The sequence below is a fragment of the Macaca fascicularis genome, chromosome 7 (assembly GCF_037993035.2).
Source record: "Macaca fascicularis isolate 582-1 chromosome 7, T2T-MFA8v1.1".
Lineage (NCBI taxonomy): Eukaryota > Metazoa > Chordata > Mammalia > Primates > Cercopithecidae > Macaca > Macaca fascicularis.
Window position 1 is genome coordinate 123,551,060 of NC_088381.1, and position 13,257 is coordinate 123,564,316.

General features: G+C 44.5%; 1 long non-coding RNA gene across 4 annotated transcripts in view; it reads left to right on the forward strand.

Moving 5' to 3' along the window:
• Positions 1-803: 803 nt before the first annotated feature.
• Positions 804-13,257, forward strand: part of LOC141407286 (uncharacterized) — a 52,943-nt gene continuing 40,489 nt past the window's right edge. For 2 of the 4 annotated variants that reach the window (XR_012415818.1, XR_012415816.1), the window contains exon 1: positions 804-934. This is a non-coding gene — a long non-coding RNA (uncharacterized lncRNA). Of the gene's footprint in view, positions 935-5,232; positions 5,370-13,257 lie in introns of those variants that run through there. The other 2 variants (XR_012415817.1, XR_012415815.1) reach the window with 1 other exon arrangement.

Consider the following 13,257-nt stretch of genomic DNA (forward strand, 5'->3'; position numbering starts at 1 on the left):
AAAAAGCACAAGATTCTGAACCAGTAAAGACCCTATCAGAGTACATGCCACTGTCCTGAATGTCTTGCTCCCTCTACTCCCCACCTTGCATGTCTTTATTTCTATTATAATAGCAGAATTCCAAACACCAAGTTCCTTCCATGTCAGATAACAGACTTTACTAGACTTACCATCAGCCTTTTGTGGGTGAGGTAACCAAGACAAAGCAAGTTTGTTTCTTGTTATAGATGACATACAGAAAGTCAGCTGGAAGTAGGACTTACTGCACCAAGGTTTCCGTCTAACTTACTCATAGGCTTAAGAGGGAAAATGTCTGCTCATGCAATTTATCCCAAGAGAAAGTTTAGAAGCAGGGGTAATTGCAGAGAAAAATTCCACAAACTGTGGCATTTTTACGATTGGCAAAATAAGCCACCCAACTCGATTTAAATGATTAGAATCAGCACAACTGAGGCTTCAATGTGGGACCATTTGTCTTCCTGCCAGAAAATGAACAAATGGCAGATTCTGTTACTACCATTTTAATGACAGCCATATTGTTTCCTTTTATTTGAAGTGTTTGAATGTTTAGAGTCCCAAACTTAAATTACCCTAATCATGATAGAGCAAATAAGCACATTTTAGTGATATTGACACTTCCCACAACCATAGCCCTCAGCAACATCAATAGCCAGATCTGAAGAGAAGATCTGAAGTTTGAGAGCCGCACTTTAAAAGCTTCATTAACTACAGAGCAGAATCAAGTTGAAATTCATTAAGTGTTAAGGCTTGATATCTTTACTTCCTTGAGAGATCATGTGATGATTTCACCTGGCTTCTTGGTGTGTCTGATGAGATCGTATTTTACATGCCTTTATGGAAGTGGCTGAGGGATTCAAGGTTACAAATTCCAAATGAAATCTGGAAGGGAGTTCACCAGCTGCTGAATTATAAGGTGAGTGATAGGACTTGGGATTGAGGCTACTTTCTATGCCATAACTTAAATAAAAGAAAAAAAACTCTTTTCCCAAAGCGGTTGTAGATTGAGGGTGGCCTAATTAGGCCCGGGAGGGACGGAGCTGAATGAGATGATGTGTAATTTGATGTCTTAGACATTATAAATGTTGAAATATTTTGCAGTTTGCAAAAAATTTTTAGGTGTTATTCATAGTCCTGGCCTTTGGCTCCCCCCAGGGCCCGTTCTACACAGGTCTTAGGGTCTGCGGGCTCAGCTGCTCTACACTGGCCTTCGCATCTACAAGTGTGGCTGGCCACCAGCTGGCCACCTTCTAATCCTCAGTTCTTTAGTAACTGTACACCAGGGTTTTTCTGGAAATTAAGACCAGTAAGCTCACCAGCCTCGTATTACTGCCATCCTTGGTTACCACCCCCAATTTAAAGGCCCCCTGAGCCAGTTATAAATTTATTGCTTCTCAGCTGCAAACCTACTTTTCATTGTTTGTCCTAAAATGGAGCTGGGTCCTTTAAACATTTCTCCTTTGGAGCAGATGCACTTATGTTAAGCTTTGTCAGTAGAAGTTGTTGGAGGGACATGGAAGGAAAAGGACCTTCTCTTCCTGGTTCTGGTGTTTTCTGTCTGCTTACTGCTCCTATGGTATGGCTGCCAAGAACATGTGTGTGTGTGTGTGTATGTATATGTGTGTGTGTGTATATATATATATATGGACTTACAGGGTTATTTACCTGTAGTGAGTTTTACCAACCACCACAGGAAGAATCTTGTAGATACCGTAGTGGCTGGCTTCCCCCACTAGGCCTGCCAGCCTAGGGGGAGTTTTCTAGTGTGATAGGCAGAGTAATGGCCCCAGATATGTTCATGTCCTGATCTCTAGAAGATATGATTAGGTTTTGTTACATGGCAAAGAGTTTGTTACATGGCAAAGGTTACAGATGGAATTCAAGTTGCTCGTCAACTGACCTAAAGATGAGGGATGATTTTGGATATCTGGCTGGGCCCTATGTAATCACAAGGGTCCTTTAAATGTGGAAGATGGAGACAGAACATTCAGTCAGGTAATGAGAAGTGACCATGGAAGCGACTTTGGAGTGCTGCAGTGTGAGGACTCATCCTGCCACTGCTGATTTTGAAGATGAACGGGGGCCATGAGGCAAGGACTAGGCTTTCTGGAAGCTGAAAAGGACAAGGAAGAGGGTTCTTCCCTAGAGTCTCCAAAAGGAACCCAGCCCTGACAGCTGGGTTGGGACTTGTGTTCAACTTCTGACTTCCAGGATTGTAAGAGAATAAATCTGTGTTGGTTTAGATTTGTGGTCATTTGTTATAGCACCCACAAGAAACTGATAGCACCACTTTTGGCTGTGGCTTCCTGCCCGTCTGCACCCTGGGTGGGAGTTTTGTACTTGTCCAACAGTGGAACAGCTCTCACCCAGGGCAACCCAGCTAGCTTCTCTGCCACTCCTGGGCTGCAGCCATGCCTTCTCCATGAGGTTTGAGCCTCCCCTTCCAAGTTTGTCTTTTCCTGCAAACTCTTCCTCAGCCCCAGAGTATTTTTTTTTTTTTTTTGAGACAGAGTCTCGCTTTGTTGCCCAGGCTGGAGTGCAATGGCGTGATCTTAGCTCACTGCAATCTCTGCCTCCCGGGTTCAAGCGATTCTCATGCCTCAGCCTCCCAAGTAGCTGAGATTACAGGTACCTGCCTTCACGCCCAGCTAATTTTTGTATATTTAGTAGGGACAGAGTTTCACCATGTTGGCCAGGCTGGTCTTGAACTCCTGACCTCAAATGATCTGCCTGCCTCGGCCTCCCAAAGTGCTGGCATTACAGGCATGAGCCACCGCACCCGGCCCAGGGTATTCTTTAGTGCTGTTTTTACCCATATGTAGGTCATCTCCTGTGGCAATGAATAACTATATTAAACTTTTTCTGTTCGAGTTTTGTGGGGTTTGTCTCCATATTGGACCTTGACTGATGCACTCTTCAATCAAATATCCTCCCCCAGCTTCTCATCCCCACACTGCCTCATGCTTCCTCACTTCTGACCCAACATCTTGTTTTCTTTTCACCTGGGCCATCCACTCCTTTTGATAACCCTTTCCTTTGGGAAACCGATACCCCTCCCCTATTCTTTAAAAGAAAACTCTGTTCCCCTGAGCCTCACGCTATCTAGAAACATTGCTCTCCCCTTTGCTGTCACCCATTCACCCCTTGGTCACTTCTCCCCATGTGTTAGAAACTGGCATCTGCCTTCCAGCTTCCTCTCCAGTGCAAATTCCACAGTCGTTGCAGGTGATTTGACTGACTGTGGATCTAACCCAGCGCTCTAGGCTCACAATTCTTAGACCTTGACTCATGTATAGTTTCTCACAACTGATGAAGCGAATTACCACTAGTGGCTTAAAGCAACACAAATTTTTTCTTTTACAGTTCTGGAAGCCAAAGTCCAAAGTAAGTCGCATGGGCTAAAGTCAAGATGTCATCAGGATTGGTTCCTCTGGCAGCTCCAGTGGGGAGTCTCTTCCCTGACATTCTCTAGCTTCTGGAGGCCCCCTGCATTCCTGGGTTTGTCGGCCCTTCCTCACAACACTCCAGCCTCTTGCTTTGTCATCATGTTCCCCTTGACCTTTGTATTGGTCTGGATTCTCCAGAGAAACAGAAGCAATAGGAAAGACATCTATGTGTAAAGGGATTTAATATAAGGAATAGACTCACAAGCTTATGAAGGGTGAGAAGCCGCATGGTCTGTGTTTGGCAAGCTGGAGACCCAGGACAGCCGACAGTAGTTTCAGTCTGAGTTCGAAGGCCTGAGAACCAGGAGAGCTTATGGTATAATTTTCAGCCAGAATATGAGCATGAAGACAGGAGAAAGTTGATGTCCCAGCTTGAAGACAGGCAGAGAGTGAATTCTCTCTTACTGAGACTTTTGTTCTATTCAGGCCTTCAATGAATTGGGTGAGGCCAGCTCACACCGGGGAGGGCAATCTGCTTTACTCAGTCTACAGATCCTTATGTTAATTTCATATAGAAACAGCCTCACAGACACACCCAGAATAATGTTTAACCAAATGGGTTAACTGGGTACTCCATAGCCCAGTCAGGTTGACTCATAAACATGATCTTGACCTATTGCATTAAACATAAAAGGCTTCTTGCCTCCCTCATATGAGGACCCTTGTGATTATATTTAGGGCCTATCGGGTAATCCAGGCTAATTGTCCCTTCTCAAAGTCCTTAATCACATTTCCCCTTGCCTGGCAACGTAACACATTCACAGGTTCTGGGGATTAGGATGTGGCTATCTCTTGGGGGACCATTATTCAGACTATTGCAACTCGAAAGACCTTCATCTTTTTCATGCTTAAGACCACAGCTTGAACCTTGCTATTGTTCTCCAGTATTCTACCCTCTGATACAACCTCTCACTATTCCAGATTTCTTAGCTGCTAAATTCCATTGTTCCTGTCGTTTGCCCTCATGGAGGTGTTAGCCCCTTGACAGCTTTAAAAATTGTTTTAAATAATATATATTTATTTATCTGTAATTCATTATAGACATGTCTTTTGTCAATATATTACATTCTTTTACCCTCTTGTCCCTCACACATGCTTTGCAAAGAGCTCCAAATCTGTGTATTAATATATCAAAGTGGACGCTCACATGTATAGAGACGAAATTGCAAAGTGGGGTGTGATTCCGAAACATGCAGGACTCTGAAAATGGAAGATGGAGAAATGATGTTGCTACTCCTAATTCCTGTATCCATGATCATATAAATGGGAGTTAGAAATTAGGAGAGAAGGGAATTTTTCAGAGATTGCTGTTATTGTACTGTGAGTCCCACTGCCGTCAAGAGTCAGGAATGGGGGAACCCTTCATCTAAAGAGGGAGGACCTTCCACGAGACCAACCTGGCAGTTTGTTATGCATCCTCTGCATTTGGAAAACAGAGTAGACTGGGGTCTGACTCCGTCCCAGAAAATACAAAGGTCAAGACATGGCTACTTTGATGGCAAAATAAGGGAGTGGTGGCTATGCTGGATGGCCTGCATTTCCCAAATTTTTCAGAACAAAGGGTGTGTAGATGTCTGCCATGGACCAGACATGAGTCATGTTAGAGAGAAAGCCAGTGGGATTGTCTTGGCATCTATCCAGTAGGGCCATCTGGAGGAAGAAGAGACCTCATCAGACAAAAGGCAAAGAAGCCACTAGACACCTATGAACTGAGGAAGAAGTCAGCGACTAGTTGGAATAGCATGTTCTTGCTCTCAAGGGAGTTGCAGGTGCGAGATCATTAAGCGTGGAAATGAAGGACCTGAAGTTGATAGAATCACACCAGGACACCAGGGAGCTCAGGTCCCAGAGTCACTGCCTGGAGGAAAGCTGAGCAGGGCAGTGCCCACAGCACAATTTGCATGGGTGAGAAATGATCTTCTATTCTGTTTACCCACTAGGGCTTATTAGTTAACACTGCATTTTATAGCCTTGTTGCATGTTCCCACAAACAGCATACCCATTGTACCTCAGAGGGTTGTGAGAAAAATGGGATGGCCTGTGGAGGGCCTGGTGCGTGTTGGGCCCTCAGCAAGTGTTCGTCTCCCTCCTTCCCTGTGAGCACACGCCAAGGGCCAGCCTGTGTTCCGAGGCGTGTCTGTAGCAGGGAGCTGGCCCTTGTTGCCAGAAAGCCAGTTTAGGTCCTTTGAGCACCGTCTCCTGATTGTTGGTTTGTCTTTCTTATTCTTTCTAATTTGGGTTCCAATATTAGGATTATGTATAGATGTCAATAGAAAGTAGCACCTTGGTTGATATTGAGCCCTATCTGGATTAAGCCAGTTCCTTCTCGGCTTCACTTCTAGGGTGGTTTTTGTTTGTTTGTGTTCTTGCTTGCTTTTTGGCTAGGAAGAAAGGCACTTGCCTAAAAATATGGGGATGCTACAGTATATCTACGGAGGATTTGTGATTTTTGTTCATTCAACAAGTTTTTATTGTACATCTTCTAGGAACCAAGCAGAAGTTCTGGGGCTAGAACCACAGCAAAGAACAATAGAGACATACTGGTGCTTCCATAAAGCTCAGGACAGCCGTGGGGATGACAAAGACAGAAAACCAAGCAGGAAGGGCACTGAGCCTAGGCTAAGGAGGGCTCCTAGAAGGACACAATGTCTAAGCTAAGGCCTGAAGCAGTACAGGGAAAGAAGAGAATGGAGGGTGCTGGAGAGCAGAGAGGGAGCAGGGGATGGAGCAGGAAGTACAGGAGAGGACAATGGAATAACGTTGCATGTGTTTCCATCTTTGTCCAAATAGTTCTGCCTTCCTGTTGTTGAACAGGTGCATGGTAATGATAATATGAAAATTCTATACATAGAATTCACTCTCAAAGCATTTCTGAATGAGAACTAGCACATTGATAATGGCATTCATTTATGGGTTATGATATGGTTTGGTTGTGTCCCCACCAAATCTCAACTTGAATTGTATCTCCCAGAATTCCCACGTGTTGTGGGAGGGATCCAGGGGGAGGTAATTCAATCATGGGGGTTGGTCTTTCCTGTGCTGTTCTCATGATAGTGAATAAGCCTCACAAGATCTGATGGGTTTATCAGGGGTTTCCGCTTTGGCTTCTTGCTCATTTTCTCTTTCCGCCGCCATGTAAGGAGTGCCTTTCACTTCCTGCCATGATTCTGAGGCCTCCCCAGCTATGTGGAAGTGTAAGTCCAATTAAACCTTTTTTGTTCCCAGTTTCAGATATGTCTTTATCAGCAGTGTGAACATGAACTAATACAGGTTATGAATTAGAAATCAAGATTTGGCTTAAGCATCACATCTGCTTTGAAACTTTCCTGCCCATGTGTGGTCTGGCTATCTAAATGTCACATCACACCTCCTTCTCCCTTACTGCCTGTCTACCAGAGGGGCTGAAAACCAAATATTCACTTTTCCAACTTCCCTTGCAGCTAAAAGTGGCCATGTAAACTAGATCTGGGCTGTGACCACTAAGTAAAAGTCTGCAAGGGAGGCTTCTGGAAAAGCAAAAGTTCTCTTGGAGTTTTTTTTTTTTTTTTTTTTTTTTTTTTAAGAACATATGAGCTGATCCAGCCCTTTTTCCTTTTCTCCTTTTCTTGCCTTGAACATAGACATGATGGCTGGTGATGCAGCAGCCATCTTGTGACCAAGAAGAAAGGCCAAAAGAATTGCAGGAGAATTGGCCCTAAAATCAATGAAACTCTCACCCACCCCTTTAACCTCTTGTCTGCAGACTTCTAGGTATGTAAAAACAAAACAAAACAACAACAAAAAAACAAAATAAAAACCTAAGACTAAGTACCATTGGTTTTATTTAAATCACTCTAGTGAACTGTAGGCAAAATAAGTCCTATTACATCAAACTGGGCAGAATCTGGTAGTCCTTCCTCTGAGTTCCCATCTCACATGTTGCATAGGTCTACATTCAATTACCATTGAGTGTTTGTTATTTTTGTTATTTGTTAACTTTCATCCTCTTTCATCTGACTTTCCCAATACTGTAAGTTCCTTGGAGTCACAGACTGACTTTGGTGACCCCAAATCTACTACTATGCCTGGCAATGTTAGCTGCTTACTGATGCTTTGTGATACTTAGTAATGCTTAGTGAACAAGTGAATGGCTGACCGAATGTGGTTATGTGGAGGGTGATGTGGGGGAGGAGTCGTCATTAGTGGCAGTGAGATCAATGAAGAGATTTTAGCAGTGAGAATCCAGGGAAGAGGTGATGAGAGCCCAAGCTGTAAAAAAGCAGGCCCATCTCAGGACAGAGAAAGGGATGGGTTCGGGAGTTATTTAGGAGACAGAAGAGAGAGGACCTGGTAGCGCTGAGGGTAAGAGTGAAAGAGAAGAGGGGCTCAAGGATGGCTGGAAGATCCTTAATGTGTGGTGGATTTGGGCATGCACCAGTCCTGGGATCTTGGACAAGCTCTTCAAACATGTTGCTGCCTTTGTCACCTCATCTGGAAAACAAGGATAACAGTAATGTGCACTGTGAGAAATAAATGACTTAGTGTGTGTAAATTGCTCATATCGGTGCCTGGCACAGAGTAAGTGTTCAGGCTGTGTTTTCAGTTACCATCATCATCATCACCGATATGGGGGCAGGATAGCAGGAAAGTGGGGAGACTGTTGAGAAAGAAGGGTGAGAGTGAGCAGGAAGGGGCACTCGGGAGGAATGGAGAGGAAGAGGTAGGTTGGTAGCAGTGACTTTAGGATGCTAAACACTTCCTCTCTCTCCCTTGGAAAGAAAGATTTCATTTAAAGTGGGACTGCAAGTTGTTTAATGAGCTCAAAAGGAATGGGATTAGGGACAGCCTGCTTTTATTCAAGGCGTGTGTCAACGGGTTATGCTGCTTTGATTATTGTTTTAAACATGTCCCAGGAGGCTTGGGGTGAGAAAAGAAGGGTTGAGGATGCTCATTTTTAATGTGAAGAGTTGTAAGCTATTCTGGGCACAGTAGGAGTCTCAAGAGGGTTGTACCTAACAGATTTCTGCAACAATTAATGAAGCCCAACAGCAAGAATATCATAGGAGGCACAGTATGAGGGCCATTAGCCTCGAGGCAGTGGAGGATCCTGCATGATTAGGCAGGAGGAAATGGTAGGGCAGAAACCACACTCAAAATACTGCAGCCGGGAGCCATGTACGAGCTTCCATGGGAACAGTGAGCTCCCACTTATGACGTGCCTAACAGGGTCCAGTATTTTACACGTTACTTTCATCCTCTTGATTTCCCTGCAAGAGTGGGCTAATATTATGCCCATTTTAAGAATGAGGAAACCAAGGATTGAAGAGATTAAGCAACATTTCCATGATCCACAAACCCAGAAGAGGTAGGACTAGGATTCAAGTCAGACCTGGCTACCAAAATGTGGCTATTTCCTTCTCACTGTGTTGTGCCGCAGGACACCATATGCAGGAGATTTTATTTGGTGAATTTTTGTCTCTGTATTACAGGAGGTGTTTTTCAGCTCATACTCAGTCTGAAGTTTACTTGCCACTGGCAAGAGCAGAGTATAAACACTAAATCACAGGCTGAGGATGGAGGGCCCAGCGGGAGACATGGCTGCAATGCAGGGAGGAAAACCTCACACTGCATGTAATGGTTACTTTTTTTTTTTTTTTTTTTTTTTTTGAGACAGAGTCTTGCTGCTCCATCGCCCAGGCTGGAGTGCAGTGGAGCTATCTCCACTCACTGTAAGCTCCGCCTCCCAGGTTCAGGCCATTCTCCTGCCTCAGTCTGCCGAGTAGCTGGGACTACAGGCGCCCACCACCACGCCCGGCTAATTTTTTGTATTTTTAGTAGAGACGGGGTTTCACCGTGTTGGCCAGGATGGTCTCGATCTCCTGACCTCGTGATCCACTCGCCTTGGCCTCCCAAAGTGCTGGGATTACAGGTGTGAGCCACTGCGCCTGGCCGTTATGGTTAATTTCATGTGTCAACCTGGTGCCCAGCTATTTGGTCAGACATTATTCTGGGTGTTTCTGCGAGGGTACTTTGGGATGAGATTAACATTGAAATCTGTAGACTGAGTAAAGCAGATTGCCTTCCCTAGTGTAGATGGGCCTCATTCAATCAGCTGAAGGCCTGAGTAGAACAAATACTCTGACCCTCCCCTGAGTCTTTCTGAAGGAAGTCAGACCCTCCTGCCTGATTTCCTTCAAACCAGGATAGTTTTTTTTCCTGCCTGCACGACTTGAACAGAAGCATTGGCTCTTCCTGGGCCTCCAGCTTGCCGACTCTCCCTGCAGACCTTGGGACTTACTAGCTTCCGTAATTGCATAAGCCAATTCCTTATAATAAATCACTTATAATAGAACCTGTCTACCCTCTTGGTTCTATTTCTCTGGGGAACCCTGTTGATACACTGCAGTACCTTATGTGTATATGCCAACAAGTTGTGGTAAAACAAGAAAGTGCCTTTCCCTTCAAAATGGAAACTTTTTATAGAAATATGTGGACTTGGAGCAGATATTAGTTATCCCTTGCATTTAGTGTTATGGACCCTGGTTCAAGGAAAGGAACAAGTCAGGGGGCAAGGCGTTGATGAACAGGGCAGTTGACAGCTCTTTTCCTTAGGCCCTAGAACTACTACCACCAGACTTCCATCACAGCCCCTGTGAATGCTCTGTTGACCACGCTGGTGTCTGATGACCAGTCTGGAAGCTCTGCCTTGCTCCTCGTCCTGGCATGAAGATAGATGGGGAGAGGGCCCATGTTGCTTGGAACAGAATCTGCAGAAAATGCAAAACCAAAGAAAAGAAAGACATTTCCTTTAACCATATCTGGCTAAAGCTGTTCAATTCCAACAAGGAGAATTTGGAAATTAATATGAGTCTATCCCAGTATGGATTATTTATCTTTTATTGTATATAATTATGATTGATAACTGTAATGATAGTAATATAGTAATAACAGTGGTGAGCATGAATTGAATAATTGCAATGTTTTAGCTGCTATGCTAAGCACTTTCAGGATATCATCTCATTAAACCTTCCACTAAATGAAGTAGATTCCATTATTATCCCATTGTACAGATGAGAAAACTGAGACCCAAAGGGATTCATTGACTTGCCCAAGATCGTACAGCTCCTAAGTGGCTTAATCAAGGCGTCACCCAGGTAATGTGACACTGGAACCTCTGTGCTCTCAACCTCATTCCCTAGAGTGAATGTGGTCATTCTTACCTGGTTCTTTGTGCTGGCTTCATAAAGTTAAAGAACCCTCTTCAGTTCTTGAATAAGGTAGCCCTCAACTGACAACTGCAGTCAAGATTTGGGTGTCCAGACTGGACTGAGGAGGTGCACAGCTTGCCTATTAAATGCTGCCTTAGCCAAGCTTGTCCCAGCCAGGTGAGCCATCTTTTCAGGTGACAGTTCCCACTCACAGTAACATTTGCTGCTTCTTAGGATGTCAGCATTGTAATCAAACCACCTTTAAGTAGATAGCCTTTTGTTCCAAATTCTTGTTCTGGTCCTCAAGCTGTGTAGTCATCAGTAACGGACCTAAACTTTTACAGCCCCAATCTTTGTATCTGTCCAGCAAGGATTCTAACACCTTCTCATAGATCATTGTGAGGACTAGTGGATAAACGTGGGTCAAGCATCTTACACTGCCTGGCATGTAGACGGTACTCAATGAATGTTCATCTCCCAGAGCAACAGCTATATTTTCTTGGTCTTATACCCCTCACCCACCAACACCTAAGACTTGGAGACATCTTAGGGTTTTTTTCAATGTGCATGAATAGAATCCTTCAATCAGACATCGTTAAACACAAATATGGTGGTGCAAATATGATGCTAAGCACCGTGAATTAGGCCTCTGGTTCCCAATTGTCCCGGTTTCCTGAGGTGGGGTCAGCATGGCAAGTCCCTGGTTTGTTACAGTTTGTCCACCCTTGGTGTGGGCTCACAGGGAAGGGTGGAAGCTTTGAAGAAACTGAGACTTGGATGGAGTCTGCTGTGTGCACTTTAGGGACTGGAGTATGAGTTCTCCAAGCTCATTGCGGAGAGGCATGCACGGGCTTGATTGTGTGGGCTGGTAGCTCACATCCCAGGGCGTAACTTTTGAGAAAGACCTTCCTAGTATGCAGGAAAAAGAATGATAGATTTCTGTCACTTGGAGGTGGCAAGGATGGTGTTTTCTTCAGCAGTAGGAAGGAAGCATCAGGATAAAGAAGTTTCTGCAGTTCCTGGATGTCATTTTACTTTCTCTCCTGCTTGTTATTTCACAAGGCCTCACGGGACGTGGCAGACTCTTGACTCCTCCATGAAGTGGAGACAGGCCAGCACCTGCGATGAGGGCTGCCTCGATGACTTGTGGTTGTGTCAAAGGTGTTTGCTCAAGAATAAGCTGTTTGCTCTTCATCCTGACATCTGCTAAGCCCAGGTGCTGGAGCTATTTTTGGTAGCTGACTTCAGGAATTACTTTTCGCTATCCCCAAGCAGATCTCATAAACCCATAATCGCTGAACCTCTGTGTGTGTGCGCGCGCGCTCGGGTGCATGTGTGCTTCATAAGCTTGCTCACTGATAATAAACCAGATTTAGAGTCTTAAAAAGCTCCCTATCTGATTTTCCACACTTTCTTACGACCACTAGTTCCTCTTTAACCACCAGGGGATAGTCTTTGAGGAAGAGAATTGTTCTGAGCAATGCCTGGTCTAATGTGCTCTTCTGGTTGCACTTGGCTCTCAGGGTTCCTAGGGTGGACAGGCAGACTTTACAGGATCTGAAGGAGCATCCGGAAAGGACATCCTGCAGTTTTGCACTTCTTGTCATGCCAAGGTTCTTCTGCTTCAGAAATGAACCCTAAGACAGGTCATAAGCCAGGCCAAGGAGGGAAAAATAACTGGAAAATGAGGAGAATTGAGAAAGAGAAAGTAGATTTTTTTTTTTTTTTATTCTGAGACAGGATCTTGCTCTGTCACCCAGGCTGGAGTGCAGCGGTGTGATCATGGTTCACTGCAGACTTGAACTCCTGGCCTTAAGCAATCCTCCTGCCTCAGCCTCCCAAAGCACTGGGATTATAGGCACAAGCTCCTGCATCTGGCTGAAAGTAGATTTAAGTAGTTAAAGTACAGGTTTTTCAGTTAGATACAAGGAAGAATTGTCTCCCAGCAGGCTGAGAAATCATGATCCTAAGGAAGTGAAAGGACACTTCTAACAGATGCCATTTAAAGCAGCAGCAGCAGCAGCAACAACAACAACCATGATCTTTTAAAAGGTCTTACCTCACACCAGGCACCGTGCTCAAGCCAGTACTGAATGATTCATTTAGTGGTTATTGTGTCTCTATGATATATGCCGTCTCAACCCCATTTTACGCATATGGAAATGGAGGCTCGTGGTTTAAGCCAGTGGCTCGAAATCACAAAGGGGTGCGTGGTGGCACCAGGCTTCAAATGTAGGTCTAACTCCAAATCCCTAGGTTGTTTTCTTTCTCCAATTTTGATTAATAGGCTCCAAAGCAATGTCAGTGTGAGATGATGTGGAGGTGGAATCCATATTGCCTATTTTACAGAGTAGTTATCCAGATACATGAGATTGCCTGTGTGAAAGCATTTTGAGGAGCATGCAATACTGTTCAAGTGTAAAGAGGCATCATCATCATCATTGTCATCATTGTCATCACCATCATCAGGGTCACTTAATTCCTCCAACTCTGCCAATGGATTCTTATGGCATTTCACATATCCAAGCACTAGGGGGAGGCAATAGACAATGCATATAAGCAAACTTAGTTTTGGAAGGAAAGTGTATTTTTCTTGTAAGTGATGC